This window comes from Anastrepha obliqua, chromosome 5 (genome assembly GCF_027943255.1).
Source record: "Anastrepha obliqua isolate idAnaObli1 chromosome 5, idAnaObli1_1.0, whole genome shotgun sequence".
Lineage (NCBI taxonomy): Eukaryota > Metazoa > Arthropoda > Insecta > Diptera > Tephritidae > Anastrepha > Anastrepha obliqua.
This window is the reverse complement of record NC_072896.1, coordinates 112,077,929-112,095,263: the sequence shown is the minus strand read 5'-3', so window position 1 is coordinate 112,095,263 and position 17,335 is coordinate 112,077,929. Positions and strand designations below refer to the sequence as shown.

General features: G+C 35.5%; 1 long non-coding RNA gene across 1 annotated transcript in view; it reads left to right on the top strand.

The window, feature by feature from the left end:
- The first annotated feature begins 14,404 nt into the window (after positions 1-14,404).
- LOC129247129 (uncharacterized) overlaps positions 14,405-17,335 on the top strand; it is a 155,690-nt gene continuing 152,759 nt past the window's right edge. The window contains exon 1 of the long non-coding RNA XR_008582538.1: positions 14,405-14,631. This is a non-coding gene — a long non-coding RNA (uncharacterized LOC129247129). The remainder of the gene's footprint in view (positions 14,632-17,335) is intronic.

Below are 17,335 nucleotides of genomic sequence, written 5' to 3'. Positions count from 1 at the left end.
TATTCGCATTGTTATCTTTTTTTAAGCACAATTTTAACGATTTTGCTATTCGGTAACTTGCTTCATAACGTTTATTAAAAATGAATTCATAAATATACCTAAAATGAATCAATAAAAAAGTTTAAGATCTGATTAAAGAGGGGACTACTCACTTTGGAAATGTACAAAATATTTGAAAATACCAAACTGCCACGTTTCTCCAATCAGAAAAGATAATAATACATGAACAAAAAGTGACAAATACAAGGCAATAGCTTTTGCAAAACAGTTAACAAAAACCTTCCAACCCAACGAAAATCAATGTGACAATTTTTATACTCTTACTATGAACGAAAACACCTTTATCTCATTGATTACCATAAAAGAACTCAAAAGAGAAATAAAATAACTAAAAGATAAAAAAAACGCCCGGATTCGATTTAATTACAGCTGGGGTATTAAAAAAGCTCCCCTATATAAGTTTGGTTCAATTAGTAAAGTCATTTAATCATTCAATTGATCTACATTATGTTCGAGTCCTGGTTTTTTTGTTTTTTTTTGTGGGAGGGGAGGATAAAAATGTCAGAAACATTCAATTGATGCCATCGTGCCAATAATATGTGGGACACGCTCCCACTAAAACAGACCTCCCCTCTTCGGCTGACTTCCACCCCGGGACCGCATTTGCACTACATCGAGGGTGGAGCTGTGATAGTGGATAACAACCACAAAAGAAACCTGCGTCCAGGCTCTCTACCTTTGACGTATGGAGGTTATACGTCGGTGATAGTCTTCATTACTCCATTAAGAAGTAAATGGAACTTCAAAAGTGTGAGGTAATGTCGTGTGCATTACCGTCGACCTCCTCTGGAACACTGTTTCATGTTAGCTTTAGCACTTGTCGGGAAGTTCGGTGTGGTGAAGCGGAGAGAACAAACATATAAACATATAAAGAAAAGGGCAAAAAGGGAGGAAGGAAGGATTGGAATTCACAGTCAAAAGTCCACCTTCAGCCTTGTTCTCAGAGGACCTTCATTGAGATATTCAAATTTAAAGCTGAATAATCAGAAGCAGCACCTGTCGCTCATTTTCTTCGCCATCGTCCTTGATGACGTCATGAGCCAACTGACTCTGCACAAAAAAGGCATCGTATGGAGTTTCTCCAGACATCTTGAGGACCTGGACTTCGCTGGCACGTATTGTCGGATTGCAGGTCAACATCGCTAAGACCTTGGGTCATGAGAGTTAACCACTATAACGCAAGGCAGATATTGGTTGACGGATCCCCGGTGGAATTCGTCGAAAACTTCTGCTACCTCGGCTGCATCCTCACGTCAGATGGTGGGGCAGATGAAGATGTCAACTGCAGGCTAAACAAAGCAAGGGCGACATTCGGGCGAATGCATACGGTGTTGGGGAGTTCGCAAATCTCCAGGCGCACTTAACTACGAATATTCGGCTCATGCGTAAAGGTAGTGTTATTGTACGGAAGCGAAACATAGCTGGCCCCTAACACCACCACACAGAGGCTACAGTCCTTCCTCAACAAATACCTCCGCATCATCTGCAGAATATTCTGGCCAAATGTAACGACGCGCTGTGGAGACTAATGAACGAGGAACCCATCCATAGGCAAATCAAACGCAGAAAGTGGCGATGGATTGGTCATACATTAAGCAAACCACCAAACAGCATCACGAGAATGGCACTGGACTGGAATCCGCAAGGGAGCAGAGGTCGCGGTTGACGAAAGAACACTTCCACGCGGTCGAAAAAAAACACAACCAGAAGGTCGATTCTGCGCGAACTAGCAGAGTTGCCGTTTGAGTTCCTCGGTTGTAGCGCGGCTACTTTAAGGAGCTGTCGATGTCATACTATAGCAATGTGCAAGAAGTATTAAGTGAATTTAATTTTTTTTATTATTATTATTTTTAATAAATAATTATTTTTAGTAACAGAGCAGTTAATAACGGTATTAGTTGGCTGTGGTCGATCTTTTACTGTCAAAACTATCCAATACACAAATCAGCTCTTCACTAATCAGCGTAACAACCGCCTGCCACACTACAATTTTTATCAGATTAAGGGGGGCCTCTTATCAGTCGGCTTCAAAACATCGATTTTTTTTACTGCAATCGATAGATATATTATAGGAAAATATGCCCTCAAAATTTTATATCGGAATTCAAAGTGATTTCGTAGTTACAGGCCCTAGTACCGTCCCTCGTGTAAGTATACTGTCTACCTTCTGAAAACTTTGAAACACGAAGAACGACGAAAGTTACGTTTCAAACCTATAATCTATATAAAGGTAATTAAAATGCGCAACTAATTAACTAACAAAATACAAACAAAAAATTCATTATTTTATGTTATTTAACACCTTTTTTGAAAAAAGCAAAAACAAACACTTTTTTCAATAATTATATTAATTGTATGTTTTTTTTTTATAATTTTTCTATTAAATTTTATCAGCTATGCTTTAACTTTAAGACAAATAATTGTTTTTTATATTTAATATTATAATATTTTTACTGTTTTTTTGTCTTAATTTTTTTTTCCGTTTGCTAAATAACAAACTTGCCTAACAATGCAAATCTTACTCACGCAGAAAAGGTAAGAGTTACACAAATAAATTTGTCTGCTTACATAAATTATATAAAAATATAAATATACGCAAGTGGGAATGCATGCATATGTGTATATGTACCCACTTACATAGAGCCATACATATTTACATAACTACAAACAAACAGGTAAAAAATTTCCAATGCAAAGCGCTGAACTTGAAGACGCGCCTGAGTTTCCGGAAGAATTTCCTCAAATCGTAAATTGATACGCAGCTCACGCAATCGTTTTCAATAACGCCACACAACAACGTTAATAACTGCGTAGCTACATATTGTGGATGCCTTATAAGAAGTTTTATTTTGATAGTAACTGCAATACCAGTAAGCAAAATATTAACAAAATAAATAAATAAAAGTGAAAATAATTATTTATCACAACAGCTGGGTCTGTAAGAAAAAATCAAACAAATTTAAATCAATACAATAAAACCTATTAATATAAGGTGGCATCGGTTAAAAAATCATAATAAAAGAAAATGTTTCATAATTCAACTGAATTCGAAATATTCACTAGAAATAAAAATAAGGAGGTAACATACGTACGTGTACATTAGGCCGGGTCGATTTGTGGGGAGGCAAAAAAATCACCCATTGCTCTGTGAAAATCATATTCTAGGGATCAAAATAAGAAACTTTGCCGAAGGAACCATACCTCTAAAACGAATTCTGATGTCCCTCAATTTGGGTCGAACTTTTTAGTTTCTTTTCTCATGTAAAGGCCAAAAATGGTGATATTTTGAAATGATTGTATGGGGAACCCCCCAGGGGAGTTCCAGGGGGTGTGCCACTGGCATGGGTGGATCAGCCGTCCAAAGTTAGTGGGGTTCGGTCATACATTTGGACTCGATTGGAGCACTCTAAATGGGTCAAAGTGGAATTTTTCGTTCGACCCAAATTGGGGGACATCAGAATTCGTTTTAGAGGTATTGTTCCTTCGGCAAAGTTTCTTATTTTGATCCCTAGAATACGATTTTCACAGAGCAATGAGCGATTTTTAAATCGACCCGCCCTAGTGTACATACAGGTACAGTTCCATGTCGAAATAGACCGGACTATTAATACGGACTATATAAACTCAAATAGGATGACGCTGCCGTAATAACGGAATAGACGAGTACAGCTTTATGATGAAAAAACTAAAAAAAGTTGAATACCCTAACATTTAGTGGATTTTCATCCCGCCATTTATATAATAGTTTAAAAACAAAAAAAAAAAAACAAGGTGGCGCAAAATGACTCATCCATTTTTGTTTTTGAATACCTCTTTTACTAAATAAAAAAGTTATTTGAGTGAAGGAAAATTTTCATTTTGACCTTTACACTACATTGCTTTCTGCAATTTGTCCGCCATTTGCAAAAATTATAACCCAAACAAATTTTTTTTTGTTGTAGCTGCTTAGTGAGCTTGTTCAATGGTCAAATAGCTGAGAGACTTTTTATTATTATAATTTTTATTTTTTTTTTTTTTTTGTTTTGTTTAATATTTACCTGTGCCTCCAACAACCATTGGATTCCCATAGGAAAAATTAATTTTTCATTATAAAGGGTGGTTAAGTTTCAAGGGCCGCTGTTGATTTTAAATAAAATACAATTTTTTAAGAAATTATTGTCATTTTTCTTTATTATGATAATTATTACGTGTGAAATGAAATTTCGGCCAAGAGGCCGCCGCGGCCTCGGCGGCACACCTCCAAAGACCACCAAATGCCAATAGTTCCTTATCTATTTATTTTGTATACAATGTTTACAGACCGATATATTTAGTCACCCTTTTTAATGTATTTTTACAAATGTATACAAAATTACACCTGACGCTTTATGAAAAAAATGTTCTACTCTTATATAGGGTTTTTCAAAAAGGGCGGGTAGATGTTGAAATGGAATGAAATGGCATTTGCTGTGTGGCACGTAGCGTTGTCCTGCTGGAACCACATGTCGTCTAGGTCCATATGGTTCAATATAAGCCATAAGAAATTGGAAGGGCCACCACGTCTACCGAAAAATGGGCGCAATGCGCGCAACGTTTGCGTTAATGAACACTAATTTTGATAATAAAGTTTTATCATTTGAACGTGCTGTTCAGTCGTGTAACTTGTCATGATGATTTGGCATAAGCAACTGAATAATAAACAAAAGATTTGACAGATGTCACCAAAACAAAATGGCTGCCACAGGGTGCCAAAATCGACCCGCGTCAATTGAAAAATCCTTTATATACTTTTCTTATTCCAATAGCCGTCGCTCCCTGGCGCTTATTAGCAAACTCCTATTTGAGTGACCACATCTTCCATATTATGATAGGTATTATGTCCCTCTCCAAAGTATTTACCCTTTTATAAAATACACTTTGACACCAATTTTTCCGATTCTCGAAATAGCTTTTAAACTGTTTTTAAACTACATCAGGACAGGTGATTACGTTGCTTGTGAAAGTATAAACGTTGAATTTTTGGCCAATGTTTCGGCACAGAGAAAAGATATACCTCCCAAATCAAGACTTGTCTCAGCACAACTGTGACTTTTCTTCATCTAAACGGCGCTTAACACTCATTCAATATTGACAAGTTGGCCATATTTGGGTGCAATCGATTCATAGCGCACCGAACCTCGACAAAACCGTGCGACAAAAAGCACTTTTTTATTTCCACAAAAAATTTCAGAGTCACGTAAAAAAGAATTTTTAAAGCTCGTTATAAAGAGTGAGGATAAGTATTTAAAGGAATTTTTTTGTAATTTAGTCCTTCGGAATTAAGTCCTTTAAAAAATTTAGTTAATGAGAAAATGAAAAACCGAGTGTACAGCATTGCTACAAGGAGGCGCAAAATTAATCACCCTAACGGAAGATTTATAATTTTTGCAAATGCCGTCTTGCATTAATCATATTTGACACTTCTTATTATATTTCTTATTAGACTAGCAATGGAGAGTGTAAAGGTCAAAGTAAAGATTTTCCAACTCTCAAAATAAGTTTTTTATTTAGTAAAAAAGTTACTCAAAAACAAAATCGATGATTAATTTTGCAACACTTTGTATTAGTACGTTTTTCTGTATTGAAAGCTTACATAATGTCTCTTCCTTTCGCCAAGCGTTAGCAAAGGGCAAATAAAGGGTGATTTTTTAGCTATTATCTTTTTCAACAGTTGGCTTAAACAGCCGACGCACGTTTCGTGTTTTGTTTCACTGTCAAACATCTTCAATTTGGTCTATAATTTAACCATGAATCGTCTTACAAACGAACAACGCTTGCAAATCATTGAATTTTATTATAAAAGTGAGTGTTCTGTCAAGAATGTTTACAGTCGAAAAATTCAGTTCAGCGGCGAAGCTCATGTTTGGATCAATAGGTACGTAAATAAGCAGAATTGTCGATTTTGGAGTGAAGATCAGCCAGAAGAATTGCAAGAGCTACCAATGTATCCGGAAAAGGTCACAGTTTGGTGCGGTTTATAGGCTGGAGGTATCATTGGACCGTACCATACTTCAAAGATGCTGCGAATAGTAACGTAACTATGAATGGTGAGCGCTACCGACTTTTTTTTGCCCAAAATCCAAGAGCTTGACTTGCACGCGTAACAATGGACTTGTTGAGAGGCGAGTTCGGTGAAGATTTTATTTCACGTTCGGGACCTGTCAATTGGCCACCCAGATCGTTTGATATAAAGCCTTTAGATTATTTTTTGTGGGGCTATGTCAAAGCATTTATACGTGAGATACCGGCCGAAGCATTGGAGTATGCCAAAATTGGACTAAGCGGATGGACCATTTGAAGCGCAGTCGCGGTCAACATTTGCATGAAATAATCTTCAAACATTAAATTATGTATATGGACTGTACTATCGATTTAAATAAACATTTCATGCATTTTTCTGAATTTTACGCAAGTTTTTTGAAAAATATTCCTATAGCTCTTAAAAAATCACCCTTTAGATGATACAATGGTATAAATGAGCATATCTCGGAAACGCTGGAAAAGCTGCCTAAAATTATATTTGTTTGTAAAATAGTGAACGATACCAGTTTTCTGAGGTATTCACATTTCCGGTAGCGGCGAATCTTCCTCCACAACTTTTTTCTGCTTTTACATCCAAATTTTTCGACAAGTGAGCCGGACAGAGAGATAGCGAGGAGAGGAGTGGCGTATAGAAGATTTATATACTAATAGACAAGCCCTGGAGTGCTTAAAGAAATATATCCATCATATAAATATTTCCATCACTCAAATCATTTTAGTTTTATTTTGTAAAAAAGCTATTCAATAAACAAAATGGTTGATGTTTATGAAATTTTTCCCGCTAACATAAATCACCTAAAATCAAGATATGTAGGTGCAAACTCGCTATTTTAACCTGTGTTGACCTATGGCACAGAAATTCGGAGCGTGAATCTTGGAGACGAGGAGCACCTAAGAAGGAGATGACGAGTACGCAATCAAGCACTATAGTCTTGTCTCTGCTTAGTCTCTAGCAAAGATATTGCGAGATTTATCAAGTCGCAATGCATCAGATGGGCAGGTCACATGATTGGCATTGACTTCGGCAAACTTCTGCGAGGCTAAAATCCTCTATGCTGAAGACCCCGTGGCAGACCAAAAACAACTTGGCTGCGTAACATCACCGAGGACGTGAAAAAATTAGGCGTTAAGAACTGGAAATCTCTAGCGCTGGAGCGTGTTGAATGGAGGAAGTTTGCTGAGGCAGCTAAAGCTCCCCCAGGGCTGCAACGCTTATATAATATGATGAACTTTTTTATCGAACGGCGTAGTCCAGCTAGATTTTTGAGTGTTTTTTTCTATTCTGTTCACCTTCGAAATCATCATCGTTCGCTTGCCCAATTACTTCGGTGAAGTGACCACAGATCCAAGTCTTACCTCCATCTATTATGTATTTAATTAAGCGGCATGCTCCGCTTTAAGGCTCAAAGCGATCTCACAATGGAGGACTGTCACACATGGACATTCAACCATCTTAGACTCCTACACGGATATACCCAGTGACTGTGATTATCACCCTCCCATTCTTTGCTTCGAAAGGAATTTTCTAATGAAAATCCCTTCTAGACTAGAATAGCTTTAAGAAGATCCTACACCCAACACACCCATTAGGATCTACACGGACGGATCTAAAATGAACACCGGTGTAGGATCACGGTTATATTGCGAAGAGCTTTCTATCAGTGAATCCTTTAAACTACCGGATCACTGTAGTGTTTGTCAAGCGGAAATAAACGCTATTCACGAAGCCTTAAAATGGCTAAAGATAAACAGAATATCATCACGGATATCTGCATTCTATCAGACAGCCAAGCTGCCCTACGAGTCCTGGATGCATTCCAAACAACATCAAGGAGTGTCTTACATTGTAGCCAATCTCTAAATGAGATGGCCAAGCAATATCGTAAAATCTCATGCTGGGTTCCAGGCCACAGGGATATACCAGGGAACTGTACGGCAGCCCAACTTGCCAGAGAAGGTACCGGTATGCCAGACATAAGTAACTTTATGGAGATACCTGTCGCAACTTCTAAGCTGCTCATTACGGACGCTCTACAAATCAAAGATGGATTAGTGCACCTGTGAAATTGCTAGGCAAACATGGCCAAGGCTAAATTTACGTCTGTCCAAGAATATTATAAAGCTGAATAGACCTCAAATCAGGCCCTTAGTAGGGGTCCTCATAGGAAATAATGCAAAGAGATTAGGCGTTTACACGCATGATTTCTGTCGTAGCTGCAGAAAGGAGGACGAGTTGGAAACAATTCAACACCTTTTTTGCACATGCCCAGCTCTAGCCAGAAGCAGGAACCAATTTTTAAAATCCTACTTCTTAACGAATATAGATAACCTACACACTCTAGGTATTAACAACCTTTTACGATTTGTGAAAAGCTCAGAATAGTTCAATATGGAGAGGGAAATGTTGCCCAGCCCCCGCGGCTCACAACGGACCCATTTCGTGGTCTAAGTGGCATTGCTGTCTCTATGTGCGATGCGGCTGCCAAACCTAACCTAACCTATCTTTTTACTCTCCCTTTAAAACTTGAGAAACCAATCGAGGTAAAACGCAATTAAACGCGAATCGCATTTTAGAAATATTTAAATCATTTCACAGGATGTATCAGCAAATCGAGAAGGTCTACCATGGCCAGTTGATGATTACTAAGCATCAAATGTGTTCAACATTTTCTCTGCCTTCTTTGAAGTTTTTAAAATATTTGTTGAATTAGCTAGTAAAGATTATCCGCAAGAACAGCAACATTTTTGCAAAAGGAATTTCATTCCCCAAACAAAATTTAATTCCACTTCTTTTCTGGCAACTAATACTATATAAGTATATCATAATGCACAGACATTTGCTATATCTGTGGATAGGCTTTGGCTTCTCTTTGAATTAGTATCGCCTTTTGCTACAAAATTACGAATTATCTCTATATCATCTTCGCTTTATAATGCTTTTGAAGCATGATTTCCATATGTCACCTCACTCGGAATATTTTTTTTTTTGTGTTTTTTTTTTTTTTTTCAATAAACTTTATCTAATCTGTGGCATACTAAAAAAGTCACCACAAGTAGTTTAGTAATTGCTACAACTTTCTTAATTTTTGTTCGCTCTTAATCCGTATCAAAGCATTTTAAACTTCTAACAATCGAAATCTTCTTGACTCCAAATAATACATTTTAATCCGTTTAACTAAGCTTTGTTGATTGAGCTCTAAAGTTGAGTGGCAAAGTGACTCAAATCTATGGATGTGTGTTTGTGTGTGCATACAACGTTTCAATAGAACAGATAGTGGTGAAGTATAGTTACATAATCGTTTATATGTATACATTTGCATATAACGGTTGCTTTTTGTTCGGAAGGCCGATGTATTGATATTAGTTCAGCAATTTTTGGGCATTTAGAATTTTGAATTATTTATTGGTTACTTTGAAGACCAACCGGCTGACCCAATTGTTTACCACTTCTTCCAGCATAACCAACCTTATCGTGGTTATAATGTGCGGATTATAGGTTCCGAAGTCATCGATAGTAGTTGATTTGTCAACATAGACGCGCCTTGATTTCACTGATTTACTGCACGTATTTCGATATAACTCGAAAAGTTATTGGAATCTCTTTATGAAATGGCAACAAAAAATTGTTTTCCCAAAAATTATTGTAAAAAAAAAATTAAAATTTTTTTTCGAATTTCAAAAAAAATATTATTATTGTAGAATGTTTCAAAAAAATTTTAAACAAAAAAAAAACATTTTTCGAAATACTACTTACCAAAAATATTTGATTTTACAAATTAAAAAAAAAAAAAAAACAGGTATGAAGATATTGAAATATTAAAACCAGCCGAAATTATTTCACTTTAAAAAACTATATTAAGTACCAAAATTTTCAACTTTAAATGAATTTCAAAAAAATTTTTGTTATATTTTTTTTTATTTATTTTAATTACATACTAGTAAACTGGGTCCGGTACTTTTTCCAGTCAAATTACCTCAAACGAGGAATGGGCGGGTTGCAACATTTGGAGTCAGGGCCTGGCCAATATGTTATGGATGTCTCGAAGTTGGACGGAAGAGTTGGCGGGGGTGCATTCTCCGAGGAGTTCGGCATCGAGCTGAACGCTGTTTTTTTTTTTTTGTGGTTGGTGAGGAGGGTTTAAAATCCCTTCGCATTACAGCGACCGTCGTCAACTGCGTCAAATGATGTAGCCACTAAAACAATCCCTCCTCCTCTTCTGGGGAGACTCCCTTCCCGGAACTACCTTGCATTACTTCGGGAACGCCGGGAACGGTGTCCATTAAATGGACCAATACTATTCACTCACGTCTGGGTTCACCATATTTGTAGCCAGCTTCATGCTATAGGATCGTCTTCTAATGTCTCAGTGCCGTCATACCAGTGGTATGTATGGCATGCTCTCAGGTTCCTCTCACATGGGCCTATGGATGTTATGCGTTATCGAGGTTTCTTTTGCATCTGCAGCAAAGAAGATGTTGCGGTAATATTATACCGTCTTATGCCGTCGTGAGCACGTGACTCGACGGTCTGTTATTTGTCGTCAGTTCGTGGACAGTCCACCTCCTATGGAGGGCTGGTTTGTTTTTCCCTTCGTTTGGCGCTGCCACTCCACGCGTTGCAAGTGCAGCATTATTCTCTTTTAAATGCGTTCCAACAGTCACGTGATGCACACATGTTATTGATTAAGCTGTCTGGGCTCAGCTGTTCACGCAGGACTAACTCAAGCGTTCGGCGTTCTTCGTTGAAACGATCACATCGTTGATCACGATTGCATTGTTGCAGCTTGGACAGAGCGAAGTGTCCTCCATGTGAAAACGATGGAGGTACTCCAAGAAACATCCGTGACGGCTCAATATATGGGTTAAATAGTAGTCTACGTCACCGTGTCTTCTGGTCACCCATTGGCTAATTTTGAGGATAAGTCTATAGAGGTCCAACATCCGTTAACAGACGAGTCCCATCTGCTTTGCCATTTTTCTAACGAATGCAGACGTTCTGCAGGTAAGCTGAACGCTGTAGGGTTTTCCAAGTGGAGGTAGCCGTAATTAAGGAAGCAGTGGGCAACAACTGCTCTCGTGCGACAACAATTTAGATATCTGGGCTCTCCCTTTTTCGCTGCACCTGCGGATATTGCGGGTTTAAACTCATCTGTAGCTTGAAGCGGGCAATACGAACGTAATTAGCCACCGTTGGTCGTCATAATCTAATCCAAAGCTCCTTTTTCAACTGTCTGGTGCTTCTTTTCTTCTCCCTTCCTCACCCTCCCACCTCTGTATGGTAACGAACGAATTTTGATTATTCGTCCAAGTGGGCCTCTCTCAAGGGCAGCCATTCTAACCTAATCTAACCTAAAACAACACAAAAGTTATGCGAGATTTAAATTTGAAGCAAATGAAGGATTTATCGCGATTCTATTACTTTAAGGGTATTCGACAAGGGCATGGGCTTAACAAAATTTTATGTTTTGGAATTAAGGAATGAGTAGTTTTTAATTTTAGTCATCGCTTTTTTAACAAGTCTTTTAATTTTGAGAAATACTTTAAATCCAAATACTTATTAAATTATCCTATTTTTTTAATAAAGATTTTGTAAGTCAATACATTTTTTGTGATATGCACTTATGTATACGTTTCTAGTTTATAAGTAAAATTTTTGTTAAGTTAAGTTAGGTTATGGTGGTAGTCGGTCTGTACGACCGTTTCCACGGCAGTCGGTTCTACGTTACCGAAACGACCCGGATTTATATCCGGCCAAGGATTGCCACTCCAGCAGCATTCCCTGTATGTAAGTTCGGGGAATGTTTATGCTGCTACAACAACAACAACAACCAACTCACTTAAAAGCAAAATTTAAGTTGCTCATAGTTTTTGTTTTTTTAGTAGAATTATCATGATACCCATCATAAGTTCAAATAAACTTGAATATTTCGGAAAACAGCTTTGCCAATTTTGTTAAAGTTTACTTAAATTTTGCTGGGTAACGAAAAAAGAGGAAATAACTTCCAATTTTTACATTCAAAGTGGCTTAATTTGATGCAGTCGTATTGTGATGGGTTCGTTCGTGCATTGCGAATAATTGTGGGCACCCAAATGGTATGATATACCTATGCACAGCACCAACTTACATTTTACGACTACGCCTTGAAGAATACGCCAAATGCATACCTACTTAAGGGGGAACGCTACTGTGAAAATTCAAAAAAATCGATTTTTTTTTTGCATTTTCTGAAAGTATAAATATTCAAAAATATGTAAAAAAATTATTAACTTAAAATCTTAAAAATTGACTGAGATATACAAGATAGATGTAACTGCATGCAGAACTGTTGAATACGCAATGAACACTTTAAACGCTTATTTCTCAAAATGACTTTTTCTGATAAGGTGGCAACGATTTCTCGAAGACTAATTAACCGATTTTAATTTTCTTTTTTTCAAAATTTTTATTATCGCATTGGCTATCGTTGTATGTAGCCGATTTTCAAAATTTTGAAAATAATTATTTTTTGGGCCTGTTGAAAATCAAAAAAAAAGTAAAAAAAAAATACCAGTCTAACGGTTAGACGCGATAGAAGTGAAACCTTCCGTAAAACAAACTGAGAGAGAATGAGACGAAAACAGCATTAGGGGCGGGATAATTATAGGTTCATTATAATATTGATATAAAGTTCATATTTTATTTTCTTCATTTTATTATTATTCATCCTCAATGTTTTCAATTTCAACAAATGATACGAGTGGCTTATGATAGCTAAAATATGATACAAATGCTTTGGTTTCGATGTTGTCAACATATCTTTGAAATACCGCGTCAATTGTTGTTTTTGATCGTGTTGTCGATTCAGTGCGATTGTTACACATTTTTAAATTGAATGTTGTATTGAGAAAGTCAATTGAAGGAACCGCTGTGTCCAATGCAAAATTTACGTTGAAATCACCTCTTAAAATCATTGGAACTTTATCGTATCCGCGATACTTCTGGTGTATACTTTATTAAATTTTCGTGAATGAATTCCGTGATGCTATTTATTGATTTTGGTTCTCCGTCACCTTTGGAAAATGTGTAAACAGTAAGCAAACTTTATTCAAATATTTTCCCTCATTTTTGCATCAGTAAAATTAAACAAACGCCGTAGCCGAATGGGTTGGTGCGTGACTACTATTCAGAATTCACAGAGAGAACGTCAGTTCGAATCTCGGTGAAAACACCAAAATTAAGAAAAACATTTTTTTAATAGCGCTCACCCCTCAGCAGGCAATGGCAAAACACCGAGTGTATTTCTGCCATGAAAAAAAGCTCCTCATAAACATATCATAAAAAAAAAAATAACTGTATAAAAAAATTTTTTTTCTTGTGATTCGAACCAAGGATTTTGGATCGGAAGCTCACATTGCTAGTCGCTCGGCTACCGCGCCATGCTGTCGGCGCTGGCCTAAAAGTTATTTAGTTCGTCGCTACGTTTATATCAACATATAATATAACGCTTCGTAGCTAAATAACTTTTAGGCCAGCGCCGACAGCATGGCGCGGTAGCCGAGCGGCTAGCAATGTGAGCTTCCGATCCAAAATCCTTGGTTCGAATCACAAGAAAAAATAAAAGTTATTTAGTTCGTCGCTACGTTTATATCAACATATAATATAACGCTTCGTAGCCAAGAGGGTCGCTATTTCCGTTTCACTTTTTCTCAAATCACTCCCAACGATTCTAAAGAAGTTTTCACTTCAAAAATATACATCGAAATTCAAATCACCACCATTTTGTCATAAAAAAAAAAATAAAAAAACGGCTACGTACAACGATAGCCACTATTGCGCAGATTAATACAATTTTTGGTTTTTTGATTTCAGATGATTATTCATTGCTGTATCGTTACCACCATACGGTGGTACCATGACGGCATTTTTTTTTTAACTCGTTACGTTTATTTACATAAATTTGGGAATTTTCAATATTTTTTAATAAAAATTTACATCAACATAGTTCGATATATGTATATATAATAAATGGCCTTTGCCCTCGAATAATCATTCGAGCTTACAAAAAAAAATCCCAAAAATCGATTATTTTTTGACCCCCCACAGTGACGTTCCCTCTTAAGAAAAGAAAGCCCACTCTCCGTGAATGCAACACCTTGTATTATAATCTAGTACTAATGTTTCCCTTCAACTTGGATGCAAAGTAACACCTATAAGTAGCGGTAAACCGAAGAGGTATGATGAAAAACGGCTACAAAAAGAGAGCAATCCGCTTCACCTGTTAATTTGTTGGCACAAACGATAATTTCGCCAACAAGGAAAAAATGCGTTGTCCCATACAATCAAATTAACAGTCACTTTTACCGAGTGATGTGACAAAGTTGTAATGAAGTGCGCGACAAATTTGTAGCAAAAAGTCAATAGTAATAAATAATTTAACGTGCGATAATTTTGCGCAAAGTGGTCGATACAACCAAAGAATTTATCAATAACCTGACACTTAAGTCAACGTTCCTTGCCGAAAATTAAACGAGGTATAGTGTTTGTTGCATTTAAAATTTATAAGCGAATTACTTTGAAATTAAATAACCGTTTGTTTCGATTAAAGTGTGAGCTTAAAAATATTAAAGTATTGTCTGTGTTGTTCTTTAAGCGTGACGTTAATTTATGGCATAAGAGAGCAGATGAGAAGCACCGTTTTGCTTGAAGATTTGTTGGCTAGATTCTTGCTAGAAATTGTGATGCTTTCTGTAGGTAAAAAGCTTTGTCTGTACCTTGAGAAAAAATAGAAACTTTCTTTAATCAAAACTACTGAAATATCACATGAATTTTTAGTAAACAAAGTTTGCGAACTGCCAGTTAAAGAACTCTATTCTTCATGTTAACTGCTGAGAGTGGCGATAATTTTTGCTGTTATTTTTTCTCACTCTTCAAACTCAATTCTCTGTGAATTAAGAACTCAGTTGCGTTATAAAAAACAAAAGTGTTGCGAACTCTCATGAGGCAATTTTCCTCAAAATGGTGAATTTTTTTCATGATTATTTGTCTAATTGCGTGCTATTTAAAAAATTTTATTATTTTATTTTGGAATTTGAAATGCCTAGTCCGTTGATTGACATCTCTAGTAGCCACGTATTTAACTTCATTTGCCAAGTCGCATGGCTCAGAAAAGAGCTCATCAGCGAAGGATTCAAAATGTAATTTTTCTTTGCAAATTTAATGAAATTCAACGAACAAATATTGACAAATACCACAAATTTTCGCGCCAAGCCAACTTATGGTTTTAGGTCTTTTGCAACATTGTTTATGAATTTTATGATCGCTTTTTGTCACCTTTTGTTTGTTTTTGTTGGGTAACGTGCAATGACCTCAAGGCAATGGGAAACATGAAAATATGCTAAAACGTGAGAAGCAACAACAAAATCAATATGTGAAAAAAAATCAAAATGCTGAATTTGCTGAAGAAGCGGAACAGTGTAGAATATCAGAGGAGTTTAGCAAAAATATGCAATAATAAATATGTGCAGCTGTGTGCAAAATAATGGTAGCATGAAGAATTACGAAATTTTTACTTTTTTTTAATAATTTTTTTTTATAGAAGTATATACATTTTTTTTATAAATTTTTAAGTAATTTTTTTAATTTTTTTTATAAAAGTATATACATTTTTTATATCTTTTTAAAATATTTTTTTTTATTTTGTTTTTTAAAAAGGTATATGGTTGGTTGGTTGGTTTAAGGGTGACCCCGCATCGGAGTGCCACATAGACCGCAAGTTGGGTCCGTTGTGTTGCCCTAGAGCTCATTATGTTATATGATTTTCCCACTTAACCGAGATTTTTATTGTAGATTTTGGTCAAAGATATTAATTCGTTTCGAGAATTTGATGAGAGATTCGATTTTCAGGTTCGAGAGAACTGAAAGATTGTCAATTGTTGGAGAGCCTAGAAGAGCGAGTCCACTTCTGGCTAGACCGGGACAACTGCACAGCAAATGTCTGCTCGATATACTATATACATTTTTATATATTTTTTTTGCAATATTTTTTTATTTAATTTTATATAAAAGTATATACATTTTTTAAATTTTTTGAATACAATATTTTTTTATAAAAGTATAAAAGTTTTTTTGTTTTTTTACAGATTTTTTTATTTTTTTTTTTTTATAAAAGTATATACTTTTTTTTTATTTGTTTACAAAATTTTTTTATTTTGTTTTTTATAAAAGTATATACATTTTTTAATATGTTTTTAAATATCTTTTTATTTCTTTTTTATAAAAGTATATACATTTTTTTTATATTTTTTTACAATATTTTTTTTTATAAAAGTATATACAGTATATATATATGGAGAAAAATTGTTTATGACGCTATGGTCCACCACGGATTGTGATGCTAAGAAGAAGAAGATATAAATTCTTTTATATATTTTTTAAATATCTTTTTATTTTTTTTTTATAAAAGCATATACATTTTATTTTTTTACAATATTTTTTTTTATAAAAGTATATACATTTTTTTTTTGTTTTTTTCCATAATTTTTTTATTTTTTGTTTTATAAAAGTATATACATTTTTTTATATTTGTTTACAATATTTTTTTATTTTGTTTTTATATGTATATAAATTTTTTTATGATTTTTTTTTAAATATTTTTTTTATTTTTTTTAAAAAAGTATATACATTTTTTTTTTCTATACTAATATTATAAAGAGGAAAACTTTGTTTGTTTGTTTGGTTGTAATGAATAGGCTCAGAAACTACTGGACCGATTTTAAAAATTCTTTCACCATTCGAAAGCTACATCATCCACGAGTAACATGGATTATATTTTATTTTGGAAATAGGGCTCGAGGTATAGGTGAAAACGTGGACCCGGGTAACCTTCGGATGTGTATGTACAATATGGGTATCAAATGGAAGCTGTTGGTAAATGCTTTAGTCCAGAGTATTTTTGATGCCGCTCCGTGACTAGGGTCTCGAGATAGAGACCAAAACGTGGACCCTAGAATGTGTTTGTACAATATGGATATCAAATGAAAGCTGTTGATAAGTGTTTTAATACGGGGTAATTTTCATACCTACTGATGATTAGGGTCTCGAAATATATGCCAAAACGTGGACCCGCCGTGTCTTTGAACCGAATTAAACCAAACTTACGCACATTGTTAAGTAAGTATTGAAAGGGGGGTTTCGTAAAGTTTGGTTGTAATTCGGAGCACTGGCAACGGGTACAGC